Below are 17278 nucleotides of genomic sequence, written 5' to 3'. Positions count from 1 at the left end.
GAAACAAAGCAGCACCACTAGGAACAAGGTACATTCTCTCCCCAACTATTGTCGTTAAAGGAAAAGTCATTAGCAGGGGTTCTCTCATGGAAAGGCTGGGACTCCACGGAATAATGAAAATGTTCCCAGTATCTAAGTGCTGCCTGGCTTTGCTCCCATATCAACAGCAAAACAACCGCCTAGCAACCTACATTTGCCCATTTCCTCACCCACTGCTGTTTGTCCAGCGAAAACAGCCCTACTACTCCCTGTCTGCTTTGGGAATTTTGTCCAACAGGAGTCGAGTCTATATGCCAAGTTGAGGAACGACACATGCTGGCATTTCCCAGCACATGCTGTTCACCACGTGGGTTCCTGGAGCTGCCTCTTGGCTCAGAGGAACTAGAGCTCCTCTCCCCTCCCCCACTTCCTCTCACAAAGACAACAGGCAACAGCAGATTGTCAAATGTGTGCTCCTGAGCTCCCAACTGGCCAACAACCCTTTCGACCCAGTGACCTGTTTTATGAATATCAGACAAGCGGTTCCAACTTGTTTTTTGCATTTCTCGGGAGTACATAGAGTTCACACTAAGAGAATAACAGTCGCTCCTAAAACAAAGAAACCCCCCTAAACGCTGCTTTGCAAGGACTCTTTGCCATCTGTTTATTTCCTCGTGGCAGCGCTGTTTACAGGGGCCTCTAGCAATGGCACCAGCGTACAGATCCAGACTGAAGTACTTTTCCTCTTTCCAGAGGGTGTTTCCTTGAACTTTCCCATCTGCTTCTGAGTAAGATGTATAAAATATTATTTATAAAATAAGACTAGTAAGTGACTCACAGGGAATAAAAATAAATCAGGGTGCAGCTTGTCATCTTTAAGAGGAAAGAAAGCAAAAGGCTCCATAAGTGGAGCAAGGACTCACTTTTTCACATCTCCTCAAGGACCGTCTTCAAATAAATGACAGGCAGGAAATGGGTTTGTCAGGGTTAAGTTGAACTCAAGAAAACTCAAGGGCCAGCCCCTCATGCATATTCATAAAAGGCAACCTGAACTCCCCTTTAAAACCACAGTGTGACCCTGTTTCCTGCACACACTTTGCCTCCCACACTGCCAGGAAACCCTAGAATGATGAAGCGACTGGTGCCTCGCTTTATACCCCGGTTCATAAGAATGATGATTGTCTTTGCAGACTTAACCCGCACATTGACTGGATTTTCTCCATCAGCCTTATAACAGCTCAAGAAGTACCCATCTGTTAGGATGCATTTTAGAGCCATCATTGTGCAAGTGTGAATTTCAAGGCTAATAAGCAAAAGGAATATGGCTATTTATTTTCAGTGGAGCCTTGGGCATTTATTATTAATACTTTTTTTTTAAGATTTTATTTATTTATTTGACAGAGAGTGATATCACAAGTAGGCAGAGAGGAGGAAGCAGGCTCCCTGCTGAGCAGAGAGCCCATGCGGGGCTAGATCCCAGGACCCTGGGATCATGACCTGAGCTGAAGGCAGAGGCTTTAACCCACTGAGCCACCCAGGCACCCCTATTATTAATACTTTAATGGAGAAATAGGTCAGTATAGCACACATAGGAAGACAATTATAGTCTACACACTGCTTCTCTTCTAACAGACTATCTAGAGCAAACTACCCGGAGTTAGTTTGACCTGCCGGCAAATATAAACCAAGGACCCTGTTGTTCCAGAGGGATTTAGGGAGGCCTGAATGGAGTTTTCCATTCAATCACTCATCAAATAATTACTTAATGTTACTATATATCTCGAGTACTGTTCTAGCACTTGGAAAACTGCAATGATAACAGATAACAGATAACAGATAAAATTTCCTCCATCATGAAGCTTATTGTCATGTTCTTCTAGGGAGAAAGAATACGTTAGTGCATCACAAAAGGTCCTGGACCTTTTTGTTCAATTGCTTTTAAGTGCCCGTGATGACTCCGAATGAAGAAGTTATGTATTCCCAAGTGTGCTGTGTGAAAGAGAGAGAGGGAGAGAGAGAAAGAGGGAGAAATAGAAGAAAAGAAGGAGGGAGGAAAAGACAGCAGCATTCAAATACAGAGAATGACCTGAGAGGGAGATTATTTTAAAAGTGGTTAAGAAAAGATTTGCCTTTATGGTCTAGTAAAAAACATAAAAAGTGTGTCTGGGAAACACAAAACAGACACAAAAAGAACATTAGCACAAATGGAAAAAAAAAACCTACTGTGTTCCACATTAGGAAGAAAAAAATATTATCAAGATGTCAACACTCTCTGATCTAATCTATAATTTTGACAGAAGACCCAAAAGCTTCAGAATGATGTTTTGAACCAGATAAACTAGATAACTAGATAAGCTCGTTCCAAAGCAAGAAGAAAATCTGGGGCTGGGAGTGGAATGGAATGAGGGAGGGACTAGCCCTGTTGGATACTGAAATACAGAGCTCCAATAATGAAGAGTATAGTACTAACTGTAAACACACAGAAAAACAATGAAACTGAATTAACGCCCAGATACCGTTCCAAATATATATGGGAATGTAATATCTGATCCATATGACACATTCCCCAGGGGCTGGCTGGCCTCACCACCGTTATCAGCCATGCTGCCTGGTCCTCTCTTTTTCATCAAGAGGCTCAGTGCTAACCAAAGGCCTGGAACACAGAACAGCTAGGAAATAGGAAAGGGTGTCAGGTTTAGATGGCAAGAAACCAAAGCATCAATCCTACTTACTTGTCGCTTGGGGTGACCTAGAACCTAGAGCTCAACTGTGCTGAACTTTGGGTTTATTGTCCAATGCATGAGAATAATAAAATATATCTCAAAGAATTATTGTGAGGGCAAATTAAGTTGATATATATGAACAAACTTAACAAATTTGGTACTAAAAAAGAAACATATCCTAGCCCAATAGCTTAACAGGCATTTTTACACCAGGATGATTGTTCAACAACTTGTGCAGAGAGAAATGCTGTTTAAAAATTTCAAATTTAATAAATAAATAAATAGAAATAAAAATCTCAAATTCTCCTTTGTCATCCAACACTTAAGGAAAAAAGAATTATTTTAAAGCTCAGTTTTAAGGATCAATGATTTCTTTATAGCAAAAACTCTTTAAAAGGAGATCAAGATATTCAACGTACTCATCAAATCCAGCAAGATAAGTTTAGTTACATAGCTCAGGGAAGGACTTTTTGGGATTTGGCGGGGGGTTGGGGTGGGGTGGGTTGTTTTTTCTTTTTTTTTTTTAGGGAAGTACTTTTCAATTTCAACATTTTTAAGGAGAATGTGGAATTTTTTAAAGAAGATCTTGGACTGAGATGTGACTGATGGGAACTTGTCTTGTTGGGACGTAGGTACTGCCCCAGGCATCAAAAATGGAAATTGACTCTTGCACAACAGAAATTCGAGCAATTATGGAAAGGGTAGAAACGCAAACACAATTGCATGTAAATTTTTAATTCTTACCTTTAGAGGTATTGTACAATTCAGTACCTAAGGGCTAAAAGGATGTTAAAGAGATTTGTGGGAATGAAAATATGGAAATCACATGCACTCTGGAAAAACAGGACAAAAGACAATGTTGAAGACTGTTGGAACACAAGTGGCATCAGTTGGAACGTGCCAGGCCAATGGCACTTTGTAGTTACCTCAGATGTGGAGGGACTTTGAGAGAAGGGACAGTAATGGGCATACTGTCCCACAGTATGCTGGCCACAGGAAAGGCATACAAAACTGTGAGGTGAGTAAAAATTGATAGAATGCTTGCTGAGCAACCCTGACTTAATTTTGTCAGGCAAGTGATCAAAAGTTGGCTTGCTGCTGGGAAAGGCGGTTTGCATAAAGATGGGACTAATGGTAGGGAAGAAAAAGTTCTTCCCATTGTGTAGATATGAAGTTTGGATTCAGTCTGGCTTGTACCTGGGGAATGGAGAGACTGTATAGCTAATGGCTTTGAGAAGGCCTGCAGAACAAGGAATCAGGAAGTTGGTGATTTTCTGGACAACATGATAGAAAGGAAAGGTTCAACAAGATTGGGAACATAGGAAGCTGGAAGGAGAATGGAGCCATTCACAGTAACAGGGAACTTGTGATGAAGTTTATAAGGAGAACAGGGACAGGAAATAAGCCTGATTTTGTCTACATTTAGCTGTTGCCAACATATGACCCACAGTCTATTAGAAACAGAATAACAACTGTAAATATAATAAATTCAAAATTCTTATTAAAAGAATATTGTTTTTTATCATGAGCCTAAATTTATTCCCATTTATAATATGCATAAAAATATACATGAAGTTCATATTTATCACTGACTTATATCTTTCTTAAGGAAAATATATATGTTATAGATACCAGTAAAAGAATCCTTCCTCCCACCCCCTCTTTGATAGAGAAATAGCAGAGGAGCACATTTTTGACAATCTTGCTGAGGGAGGAAACATTTCATGCAATATCATCACCTCTACCATCTGTCTTGCTCTAAAGTTCACCAGATGCTAAATTTATGCATTTCCTGTAGGTCATCATTTTGGCCCTTTCTTGGACATGAGTCATTGAACAGGTAAGATATTTCTCTTTTTTTAAGGTTTATTTATTTATTTGAGAGAGAATGCATGAAAGTGGGGGGAGAAACAGAGGAAGATAATCTTTCAAGCAGACCCCCACTGAGCCCAGAGTCCCACACAGGGATTGACTTGGGACTCAATTCCACAAACGTCACAACCTGAACTGAAACCAAGAGTCAAACCCTCAACCGGTTAAGCGACCCGGTGCCCCTGGGTGAGATGTTTCTAGGTCACTGTGTAGACTCCATGGTGAACATCAGTGTGGAAAAATACAGTTGGTTGTGCTGGAAATACAAGGTGTACACACTTGTACTTGTCACAAAATCCCATAAAAAACTTGACATCAATATTTTATCATTCAGGCCTTGTTTTTTTGTTTTTGTTTAATAACTGGATTGATTATTCCCCCAACTTGTCAAGTTTGGTTTTGAATAACCCTCAAGTGGTTTCTTCCCCCACTTATGATAAGTCCTCAATGGATTTTCAAAGAATTTTGAGAATTTTCAAAAGAATCTAATACATTTTCAAACATTTTAAACAGAACTTTTATTTTCCTGTGAGATGCCTTAAATGTTAAATAGTTGATGGTCATAAAGAACTTTCTCATCCTAAAGTTTCAGGGATTGATGGAAAATATGTCATTTTTTGTGAACTTCTGAATGTCAGTCCAAAATAAAGCCCAGCATCTTTTGAGAACCAAGAGAAAAGCGTAGCTTCCCAATGAGATTGTATACAAGAGCCAACATTGTATGTGGTCCGATGTGCTCTTGAAAACATTAGCCACACCTGTGGTACATAAAAGCATGGGCTTTAAAATCAAACAGACCTGGGTCAATACTAATGTAGGACCAACAGGCTACTTAGCTTCTCCAAGACTCAGTTTAAATATCTCTGAAATGGATCTAATATTCATCTTAAGATGTTGTTATGAGAGGAAGATGAAGCAATGCGTGTGAACAGCTAGCATAGTGCCTCACATATAGTGAGTGAGTGCTCAAAAATTGTAGGTAATAACAGTAATTATTGTAGTAGTAACAACAATAGTAATTACCTTATTGTAGAGAGTATAATCACCACTGCGGTAAGAAGGCTCTGTGGAAATGGTAATAAGATCATACCTGGCTAGTTTGACCTGAAGTGGAATTTCTGCCTCTCCTAACAGAAATAGCACCAGCAAGGCAGTAAGGAATTGAAATACCACCTGGGCAATAAGGCTCTTCAATGAATACCTTGAAAAAAGTATCTATGATTTTGGTTAGAAGACCTTGACTGCTAAATTAAGCAGGATCCTGGAACATTCTTTTATGTCAGGATCCTAGAACATTGTTCTATAGAATAGATATTGTCTTATTTTAAGAACCTCCAGGGCAACAGATTCTATAACTTCCCTTAACCTATTTCAGTGTGTAGCAACTGTCCCTCTTAGTAAATCTTCGGGGCTAATTTATGCCAGTCATCTTACATTTAATTCAGATTTTATTGATACTTGTGCTGGCATTAAACCAAGTTACAGCTAGAAATATATACACATGTGTTAACAGGAGATTTCAGCATTAGCATCCACTCTTGATAATTGACCTTGATGAGTGCACATGCAGGAAAGAATGGCATTGTTAATGTAATCAGAAACATGTTAGCACTGTTTGTGTAAAGGCACAGCCCAAGTTCATCCTTGACAATTGTCACATGCTGACTTGTGTGCCATGAATCAAAATGAGAAACATTTTAAAAGCCAGCAAGCTGAAAGGAACTGTTCCCCAAGAGGTTTCTGCAGAGTTTACTTCTACTCTGGGCAAGTGGGCCCCCGCCAGGGCATTGGCTCATTCCCTTTGGAAGTCATCACTGCCTGTCCACCTTCTGGAAGCTCTCAACATTCTGCGCAGTGTCTAGGATTCTTCAAACAGCAAGAAAAACAACAAATCCCCTGAAGCCATCATCAAGGAGCAAGAGAGTTTTCTTTCTTCACCATTTCTTGTGAGAGGAACCAGTCCAAGGGCCACTGCTGTGCTCAGTGGATCCAAAAAACAGTGCCAAAGAGGGACTCAAGCGGATGAGAGCTTGTGCTCAGACACTTCCGGGCAGAGCCAGGCTAGCTGCCAAAGACCCCAAAGACTTTACATGTAGACCAGGTCAGAGTCCCTGAAGCGTATTTTTTGAAACACAGTCCCTAAGCACTGTCCCTTCCTTGCCTTCTCCCCAAAAGAGCATTAAAAACATTCAGAAAAGGTGGAGTATAGAGATGGATTAACCTTGAGCTAAGAAAGCATAAGCTTTATCTGTATGGGAAACACCCAAATCTCTACATCTAGTCTATAGTCAAGATTTTGTATTCTGTGGACCAGCATTCTCTGGACTGTTCTAAAACCCGTTTCCTCTTCTGTATAACAAGATTAACAATATTTTGCCCATGCTTAGTGTTACTTTTCTTGAAAGATATCCCAAAGAGAGCTCTGGGACTCACAAAGCTGGATCCCACCCCTGACTTCCAGCCATATTCCTCTTTGGGAGACTTACAGTGCTTATTTCTTTATTAAACTAAGTCCTGAAGGAAAGACTTCTGATTCATTTTGTGTAATCTAACATTTCCTCTTCAGGATGGGACATGACACTCTGTCTTACCCAGTGTGCAGCCTGTCACACGGGAGGGAGACAACAGGTGATTGAGTTCAGGGAGTCCTCATGTCAGCTACCCTCTGGAGGTCCACATGTTCTTCCTCCTTCTCTAGACATTCTCTTCTCAAGATGAGCAGGAATCCAGAGTCCCCATCCAGTTCCCAGACATCCACCGGAGTGGCTTTCTTTTCCAGAGCTTTCATGTCAGATCCATTGCCTCTCTCCATTAGAATCTTCCAGGTTTTGCTGAGTTCCTAGTCAAGTTGGTGCTTGAGGACATAATGAGAAAAAAAAAGGGGGGGGGGGCGGAAATACTCTGGAAAGAACAATAGTGACATTGTACACTGTCAGTACAGTGTCAGTACACTGACATTGTATCTACACCAGGAAGACACAAAATGGATGTGACTATAATGCTTAACCAGGTGTTTGGAAATTTTTATATAGGAACAAAGTGACAATACTATTTTTCTTTCTTTTTAAGCATTTTCTTTTTAGGAGAAGAAAGGGGATGCTAGCTTCACTTTAATCTTGGGAAGATAGAGCTGCCTTCATCTATCCACCACACCTATCCCCCCTGATGGGAGGGGGGAGAAAGGCATGTTCTTGGACTCCCCACTCTCCATGGAATGTAACCTACCCACTCCACTCCCAAAGACCCACTTGTCCAAGCCTCAGTGTAGGGGATGGAGACAAGAAGGTCTGAGGCATCAATGGCTCATGCAGTGTCCATGTGTGATAGGGATGGGTCCTTGAAAAGTTTGTTTTTGAAGGGCACAAGTCCTTGTGGTTAGAAAGAGCCCTGGGAGGAGGTCAGAGGGTGGCCAGAGTCACAGCCTGACCCTTACTGATGCGGCATAATTTCTTGCACCCCTCTGAGACCCAGTTTTCTCCTGTATGGGACAGGATTCATGGAATCTGGTCGGCATTTGCTAGCACCTAACAGCAGTTGCACAGGAGCCGGTGATGGATTGATCTTCTAGGTCGACTTGGGTCTCCAGCAAGCATTACGCAGAAACTGCCTGTGGGAGCTGCGTGGGCAACCACCCGTGGCTCAGACCAGGTCCCCTGGCATTTTCACTTCCTCCTGCTCCGATGTCGCTGCACAGGGCCAGCTGGAGGTGACAACGGCTAATTGGTAACAAGGCAGTCCCGCTGTGTGCGTACGCTCTGTCCATGAGTGCCTGCAAAGGCGTGGGGACTGAGAGCTCAGCGACAATGAGCAGAGGGAGTACTGAGCACTGGGTGATTTGGGCTCAGGTTTGTGAGGTTCCTCTTTTTTGTTCTTTCACCCAGGAAGACATTTGAGTGTGGGCTTATCTTTCTGGCCAATTTCTTTTGAAGTCTACTCTTTTTTTCTGTTCTTATCTAACTGGATGAACGTTCTTCATTTCACTTTACTTTCTCTTTTTCCTTTACACTCCCATCACTACCTCTTCTGTTCTGATGCCCTTTCACTTTTTGTTTCCTCGGTCCCCTAAAGTCCTTTGGAACGTTTCTGCACAGGTTCGCTTTTCTCGGAAGCGGTGAGGGGCGGCTCCCGCCCGCTTTGGGGAGCCTCTGCCCATGCACATCTGCGGCTGCCCCGTGAGCCCCTGGAGCTCAGACTGGTTCGCTGGGGACGCACATTGTGCACCATAAGCCGATGCACATGTGCTGATAGAACTGAAACTTCATCCTAGAACACGTGAGGCACTCTGATAGCTTCATTCTTCTCCTAACTCCCTACCCTTCTCCCCTCCCTCCCTCTCTCATTTTCCTTCTCTCTCCATCTCCCCCCCCCCCTCTTTTTCTCTCTATCACCATTCCGCACCCTCTACACTGATCTCAGGATTCATCACTGTCATTAACAGGGACTAAAACTTGCACGTTGAAAACTACTCATTTGGAAGCACTGTCCACTGGCCCTGGGAAAGAGGCCCTTTATTTTCTTTCAGTGAATATTGTGTCTGTATATCATGAGAAACCCACTCCTCAAACAGATGAAATTTAAATTTTCCCAGGGTAAACTGAGAGACAAAGAAGGAAGGAATACAAGTCCTTAAAGAATATTGTGGATCCATCTTGGGGTTCAGGAAATGGTGATAATTGCCCTGATGCTTTGAGGTTCCCTGGTTCCTCTCCTGGCAATGCCCCTGTGTTTTCTGCCTGCCTCCCACCTTCCTCCAAAAAGCTCTGACAAAGGATCTTGTGGTAAGCAGAATAATGCCCCCCCCCAGATGTCCATGTCTGAGTCCCTGCAGCCTGCCAATACGTTTATGTTATGTGGTAAGGGAAAATTAAGCTTGCAGTTAAGGTTGCTAATTAACAGATTCAGTAATGGAGAGAGTATCCTGGACTATTTGGTTAGGACCAATGCAATCACAAATGTCCTTATAAGTTAAAAAAAAAAAAAAAAAAAGATGGGGAGGTGCCTGGGTGGTTCAGTTGGTTAAGCACCTGCCTTCGGCTCAGGTCATGATCCCAGGGTCATGGAACGGAGTCCTCCATCCAGCTCCCTGCTTGGCAGGGAGTCAGCTTCTCCCTCTCCCTCAGCCACTCCACCACCTCCCACCCCCACCCATGCTCTCTCCCTCTCAAATAAATAAATAAAATCTTTAAAAAAAAAAAAGAAAGAAAGAAAAAAGAGGCAGGAGAGCTGAGTCAGATTCAGAGCAATTCAGTGTAAGAAAGACCCTATGACTTCCAGTTTCTAGTTTTGCAAGCAAGGGACGTGGAAGTTGCCACCCCATCCTAAAAACAACAGAAAAAGCTGAACAGACTGAAAAATCAACAACTCTTCTCAGATCCATAAGAGAAAGGAAGACACAGGGCCAGCTGCTGCCCACAAGGTTAGAGAGACAGGACCCATGTGCCCAAATCACAGCTTCCCTGAGCAGGGACACAAGAGAGGAGACCACCAGAGGAACCAGGGCTGAGACAGGACAACCTGCCCAAAGTAGTGACACTTACCTCCAGGAGCTCAACCAGGTTCTACAATAAATATGGGAGAAACCTCCTCACAGGCTTCTGGCCAAGGGAGAGGGAAAAGAACCATCTTGAAATAGGCCAGAGCACTTGTTCTTAACAAAGGCTAACCTCAGAGGAAACCATTTATCCAGAGCCTGACCAGCTGGGGTCCTCTCAGAGCCTAATTGACCTGGGAAAGGAATTGCCCGATTCCAGCCCACTCTAGCCATCCCTTCCCAACTCAGGTGGGGAAGACCATAACTGAGACATGCTTGTGAGCTCACACCGCAGGGGCACAAGCTCACTAGAAGTCTGGGAACTGATGGCAGGAGTCCAGAAGGCTTCCTGTCCCCCACACTTCACCACCACATTCCTGAAGGCTGATTTACAGCCCTTCCTTTCACCCAGCACATCACGAGCAACTACAAAGTGACAAGGCATATCAAAAGACCAAAAACACAGTTCGAAGAGACAGATCAAGCATCAAAGCCAGACATGGCAGGGATATTGTAATTATTAGACTGGGAATCTAAAACAATTTTGATTAATATGCTAATGTGATAGACAGCAGGCAAGAAAGTCTCCATTAGCCATTGTTAGCTTAGAAGATGAAAGGGAGCCACAAGCCAAGGTATGTGGGCAGTCTCTGGAAACTGGAAAAGGCAAGAAAAGAGAACCTCCCCTCCTTGCTCCAGAAGAAAAAACAATCTTGCCAGCACCTTAATTTTAGCCCAGTGAGACCCACTGCAGGCTTTGACATCCAGGACTATAAGATAATACACCTGTGTGGTTTTAAGCCACTAAATCTGTGACTTGTTACAGCAGCAATTGAAAACTAATGCAGATGTATTCTTGGTCAGTTATAACACACTATGAATCAGAGCATTTCTGAACCCAGGGTTTATCTAAAATACCTGATTTCTTCTTCCAAGGCTGGCCCTGGCACTTGGCATTGTCCTCAGTTTGGGAAAGGAAGAATGAGCAGAGGTCTCTTGCCAAAGCACTGAGCCACTGAGACCAGGGTAGCAGGCTGGGTGGGCTCGGTGCTGGAGGGCAGGTTCTTCCTCCTCCATCTCAGCAAAGACCAGGAAATTCAGTTACCCTGCCAATTGTCATTTTACCTGGGTTTTTTTTTGGTTTACTTTTTTCTTTTCCTTTTTTTTTAAAGGTTTTATTTATTTCTTTGTCAGATAGAGAGAGAGAGGGAGAGAGAGTAAAGCAGAAGCAGCAGCAGGTAGAGGAAGAAACAAGGAGCCCAAAAATGTGCGACTCAATCCCAGACCCTGATATCATGACCTGAGCAGAAGGCAGACACTTAACCGACTGAGCCACCCAGCCATCCCTGTTTTTCACTTTTAAAGAATAAAGGCAGGGGCGCCTGGGTGGCTCAGTGGTTTAAGCTGCTGCCTTCAGCTCAGGTCATGATCTCAGAGTCCTGGGATCGAGTCCCACATTGGGCTCTCTGCTCAGCAGGGAGCCTGCTTCCCTCTCACTCTCTCTGTCTGCCTCTCTGCCTACTTATGATCTCTCTCTGTCAAATAAATAAATAAAATCTTAAAAAAAAAAAAAGAATAAAGGCAGCACTACAACTCAATGTCTAAGCTGCCGAAGGGAGGAAACCACCCCAATACAATTCTGGAACAGAGATTTCTTAGAACAGTGATTTTCCTAATTGGTGATGAGTGTTGTTCTGAGCTGCTTTTGGACTAGACCTGACCACCCTCCACCCCGCCCCGCCCCACCCTGCCCAACCTTCCTTAAAAAAAATTTAGAAGTAATGCCTTTATTAGTTTTTTACATTACAATCTCCATTTAGAACCACGATGAATATATACCAACAAATGTGCTTGTCTCCTTTTTAAAACTGAGATGTAATCAACATAATATTATATTAGTTTCAGGTGTACAACAGAATGATTCAATGTTTGTGCACATTGTGAAATGATCACCACAATAAGTCGAGTCAGCATCCATCACCACGTAGTGAGACTTAACAGATCTCTAATTCTCCTTATCCCCTTCACGGTTAGATTCTACCTCAAAACTGCCATCCCCTGGACTAGACATCTTGAGAAAATAACTTCAGCTCCCCAGCCTTAGTTTCCTCCTTGCTAAAATGCCAGCACTGCCCAGGTCAGAGATTCTGAAGAGCACAACTGCCAGGACTTGACCAAAGCTCTAGGACAGCATGTGGATTTTTTTTTTTTGCTGGTGTATAGTTGCTTTCTCTTTGTTGTGAAGCCCGAGGTTTTGTGCACACTCCCATCAGACTTGAAATGGCTTATAAATGTATATGTGTGTGTGTTTACAATCTATAATAATAATCGACATGTACAAAATACATTATATATATATGTGTGTGTATATATATATATTATATATATATAAAATATACAAAGTTTTGTTTCTCATCTGATCTGATTTGTTTCTGGCCTTCTCACGAGGGCCAACAGTTTCTCTCTGCTCAGGACCTTTCTCTCCAGAAGGCCAGTTGTGATGCTACAGCATTTGTCGAGTACACCAGAAAGATCCCAGGAATGGATGTATTGCCAAGACTTTTCCTTTTAGTGGGGAGATGGAGCTGAGGGTGCCTCTACCTCAAAGTATTCTTTGTTTTTAAATTCTGACATGCTTTGTGATCTTCAGGATGCTAGATTTTTACTAATAGGCTCCTTCTATTTGAGATGCTGCTGAGAATACTAACAACTGCCAAAGCTCAGTGTCTCTAGAATGGATGATTCAATTAATTTTATCATGAGTCATACTGACTAATTGTCTAGCCCACAGTCCTCACGGCCCTAACCATGTCCTGCTCAGCCTGTGGTCAGTCCTGACTTCATGCAAGAGGGGTGTAAACTTTAGCCCCACATTCTATAAGTTAGACTCTGTAACCCCCTCTGGACCATCTCTGTGGCAAGATCTGATCATGAGGATTCTGGGTTCTGAGAAGTTTGCCTTTCCAAACTGCTAACTTCTCTTCCCTGACACTTGAACCTCTGCCACGCTCTTGCCAACCTCCCTTTGAGGAACAATCTAAACCATGAACTTCTCACAAGCTTCCCCAATATCTTCTGCCTATCTAAGTTCTTGTTGGCCCCCAGAATGTCACCACCTGCCAGAATTCCATGTGGGGATACCCTGTCACTTTGTTATAACGGACCACCCCAATGCTCATTCCTGACCTATGGAGTAGCCCAGGCCTGCTACCTAGTCTGTTGACTGCATTTTTTTCTTGGCACCTGTTCCCTGTTGCTTGTGTCCCCAGCCCCTCCCAGGCTGCCTTTTCCACTGTAGTTAACTGTAGTTAACTGGGTTATGCCTGGCCAAATCCCAAGATATGCCAGCAATTGATAGATCACACTTTTGGAGCCAGAAAATCTTATTAGACTGAAATGTTCATTAGGATAGGAACTCTCGGAATGCAACAGCAGGCAGAGCCAACAAGGTCTGGACAGTGGGGAATGTGAAAGTGCCACATTAAAGAATTACTCTCTAATATAAAATATAAAAGGAGATACCTCAAACTGAGGGGAAAAAAATTAACGGCAACTGATTTTACAAGTCTGGAAGTTTTATAAAATTTCTTATTGCTGTTTTTTGTTTGTTTATATTTTAAAATTAGTTGTAATTGCAGTGAAATACATTTAATATAAGATTTGCCACCTTAGTCATTTTTCAAGTGTCCAGTTCAGTGGCAGTAGGTACATTCACATCATGCAACCGTGGCCATCTTCTGTCTCCATTTCATCTTGCAAAAGCAAAACTCTGTACCCAATGAATACTAACCTCCTCTTTCCTCCCTCCCTCCAGGCCTTGGCATGTGTTCTACTACTTTCTGTCTCTATGAATTTTGCTGCTCTAGGTAATTCATGTAAGTGGAATCATACAGTATCTGTCTTTTTGTGACTGGCTTATTTCATTTGGTATAAAGTCTTTAAGTTTCATTCATGTTTTAGCATGTTTCAGAACTTGATTCTTTTTTAAAGCTAAAAAATTGTCCATTGTGTGCATACACTGGATTTGTTTATCCATTTGTCCACAGATGGACACCTGGGTTGCTTCTACCAAATAGTGCTGCTATGAAAATGGTATATGAGTAATCTTTGAATCCCTGTTTCACGTTTTGCGTTATACTCCAAAATGGAATTACTAGATCATATAGCAATTTTATTTTTAATTTTTTGAGAAATGGTCACAGCATTTTCCATCCTGGTGGCACCATTTTATGTTCCCCAATCATGGTTCACGAGTTCCAGTTTCTCCACATCCTCTTCAATGCCTGCTATTTTCTTCTTGATTTTTTTTTAGAGTAGCCATCCTAATGGGCGTGAGATGATATTGCTTTATTATTTTTATAAATTTTTTTTTTAGATTTTCTATGCTACCATGGTTTTTTTAATGGCCCTTAATTACATAGAAGTTGAACAAATTATATTCATGAAGTAATCTTTTTTCATTATTACCTTCTTGATATTTTTCTGGTTTCATGTGAAACAAACTCTGTTCCCTATGCTGACAATGTTCTTTATATAATTGTCTCATTGCTACTTCAAGGCCTTCTCCTTCAAGGCCCATCTCAAATCTTCCCCTATAGAAAATAATCTGTAGGAGAGCTGATATTCTGGTCAGTATTGTTTAGTGCTGTATGAACATTACTTAGAAAAGTACCTCGTGCTAGGAAGTACTCTATACATGTACACTGAATAAAGGATAGATGAGTAAATGAACTAATTAGTATCCTAGATTTTATTTCTCATTCTCTCCTCTAAACTTCTACAAGTATGTGAACTCAGTCCATATAAATTATTTGACTCTTAATAAGCACATGTGGTGAGCATTTGTGTTGTATATTTTCCTAGCATATGGTAGAATCACACTTTCCCACCCCCTTAAAGTTAGGTGTGAACATGCACTTGCTTTAGACAATGAGCAGAGGTGACAAGTGTAATATCTAGGAGGAAGCTCTAAGAACCACTGGGTAGGGGGCACCTGGGTGGCTAAACCATTAAGTGTCTGCCTTCGGCTCAGGTCTCAATCCCAGGGTCCTGGGATGGAGCCCTGCACTGAGCTCCCAATTCAGCGGGGAGTCAGCTTTTCCCTCTCTCTCTGCCTGCTGCTTGCCCGACTTGTGTTCACTCTCTTTCTGTCAAATAAATAAATACAATCTTAAAAAAAAAAAGAACCATTGAGTAGATTCATCACCTTCCCTTTCTCCTGCTTCATTGATCACAAAAATATCAGTAAGGTGTCCTCATTAGCCTGAGTTCCTGAGGGACTACAGTGAGCAAATCCCCCAAGCCAACCTGTAATGGCCATGTAGAAGGACTAAGAAAGAAATCACCTCTGTTGTTATAATCCTCCAAAATGTGGGGGTTATTTGTTTCTGCAGCATAGCCTAGCTGTTCATGACTTGTACACATTTTGCTCCTGTTTTTCTCTGTTAATTTGTGTCTTCTCTCTCTGGTTGTATCCCAAGCCCTTTGAAAGATGTAACTATGCCTTATAGCCCTTTAATTTCCCTTTTTCCAGTTCTGCAGACATGTAGACACTTTATGAATGTTTACTGATAATGGGTGGTGGTGATGAGGAGGAGGAGGAGGAGGAGGAGGAGGAGGAGGATGACAACAATGTGTTAGCAGAGAAGAAGACCAATGACATGAAGTCAATATCAGATGTACTTAGATTTTTGAAGAATCACTTTGGCTTCAGTATTCTTGATTTAAAAAAAAAACCATTAGAAACAGACTCAAGATTGTCATGGTTTTGAACTTATAAACTATGTACATTTTATCATATTTTCTATGTAGCCTAGAAGCCTGTTCAAGTTGAAACTTATGTATAAACCATGCTGAGATTCTATCCATACTAATTATCATATTAAATTTGATTGTTGGCTATAAATCATAACTGGAGATTGTGATTAAGAAGTACTCTTCCATAAACATGCTTTCAACCTGTACCTGGTTTAAAACATATTTCCCTCTTAGTTTTTCTTTATAGTCTCTGGTATAGTGCTGGATATTTGCAACCTCTGTAGTGGTTTCAAGGCTATCTCTGTTTCAGTTACAATGACTGTCCATTCTGGAACTATCCTCTTAGCAAATGAAAAAGCCACCCTGGAGTTTAGCTTTGGGTAACCCTAGGTGGTTTGACCTGTCACGGATAATTATCCCCCTGGAAACAATTAAGGACTTCCTACATTAAGTCATTTGCACAGTCTTGAACAGAGGATTATGGTAGCATTTGCCACGTTTTCCTATAAAAACAATGGAGCCCAAATCTAATTTATTATTAGATTATGTAAAGTCTGGTTATTCTGTTGGCACTAGTTCCTTAAAATCACTTAATCCCAACAATTTACAGGGCACCTGAAGATTGCACCATGTAAGAATGAGGGAGAACTGAGGTCAGTCCTTCTGCTTGCTCTCCCCTAGCATGGATTATCATCCTCTCCCCACTCACAACAGGTTCACGTCACAGTCATCAATACACTTGATACAGGCTCTTTGTCTCCCACTGCTCTATTTTCACTTTTTCTCACAGTCCCAGACTTGGAATTTCTCCTCCCTCCTGACCTTCATCAGTATTTCAACCTCTCATCCTTTCTCCAATTACAGTGCATATCTTCAACATTGATTCCATATCCCGTTCTCATTTTCTCTTTCCCTAAGTGCTTTTGAGAAAGAAGATAATTGAGGCATGTCACTAAGAGATCACTATCTTCTGCTGATGCTGAACATCTCCCCAAATGGATGAATTGGTAAAGTAATGCTCAGAATAAAGACAAGGGATAGTGGAAGATCAAATAGAAGAGAAATAAAGGGTGGAGTTCATTTTGTAGAGTCTGACTGGTAGAGGCTGTTGTACTGCATCTAGAGTTCAATAAATATGTTATGGAGTATGGTGGAGACTGGGTTTTAATTTATCTTTGAAAGCTGAAGGAACACTAAAGTTTCCACAAATTATCTGTTTCTGTAACATATTTCCTTTCATTGAAAATAATTAGTAGAATGGACCACTTATTTATTATAAATAAGTACTGTATCAGTTATGGTTCTCCAGAGAAACAGAACCAATAAGATATATATGGATATATATGAAGAAATTTATTACATGAATTGGCTCACAGGGCTATGGAAGCCAAGAACTACAATCAGTTTACCATCCCCA

The sequence above is a fragment of the Meles meles genome, chromosome 5 (genome assembly GCF_922984935.1).
Source record: "Meles meles chromosome 5, mMelMel3.1 paternal haplotype, whole genome shotgun sequence".
Lineage (NCBI taxonomy): Eukaryota > Metazoa > Chordata > Mammalia > Carnivora > Mustelidae > Meles > Meles meles.
Note: the sequence above shows the minus strand (reverse complement) of the source record.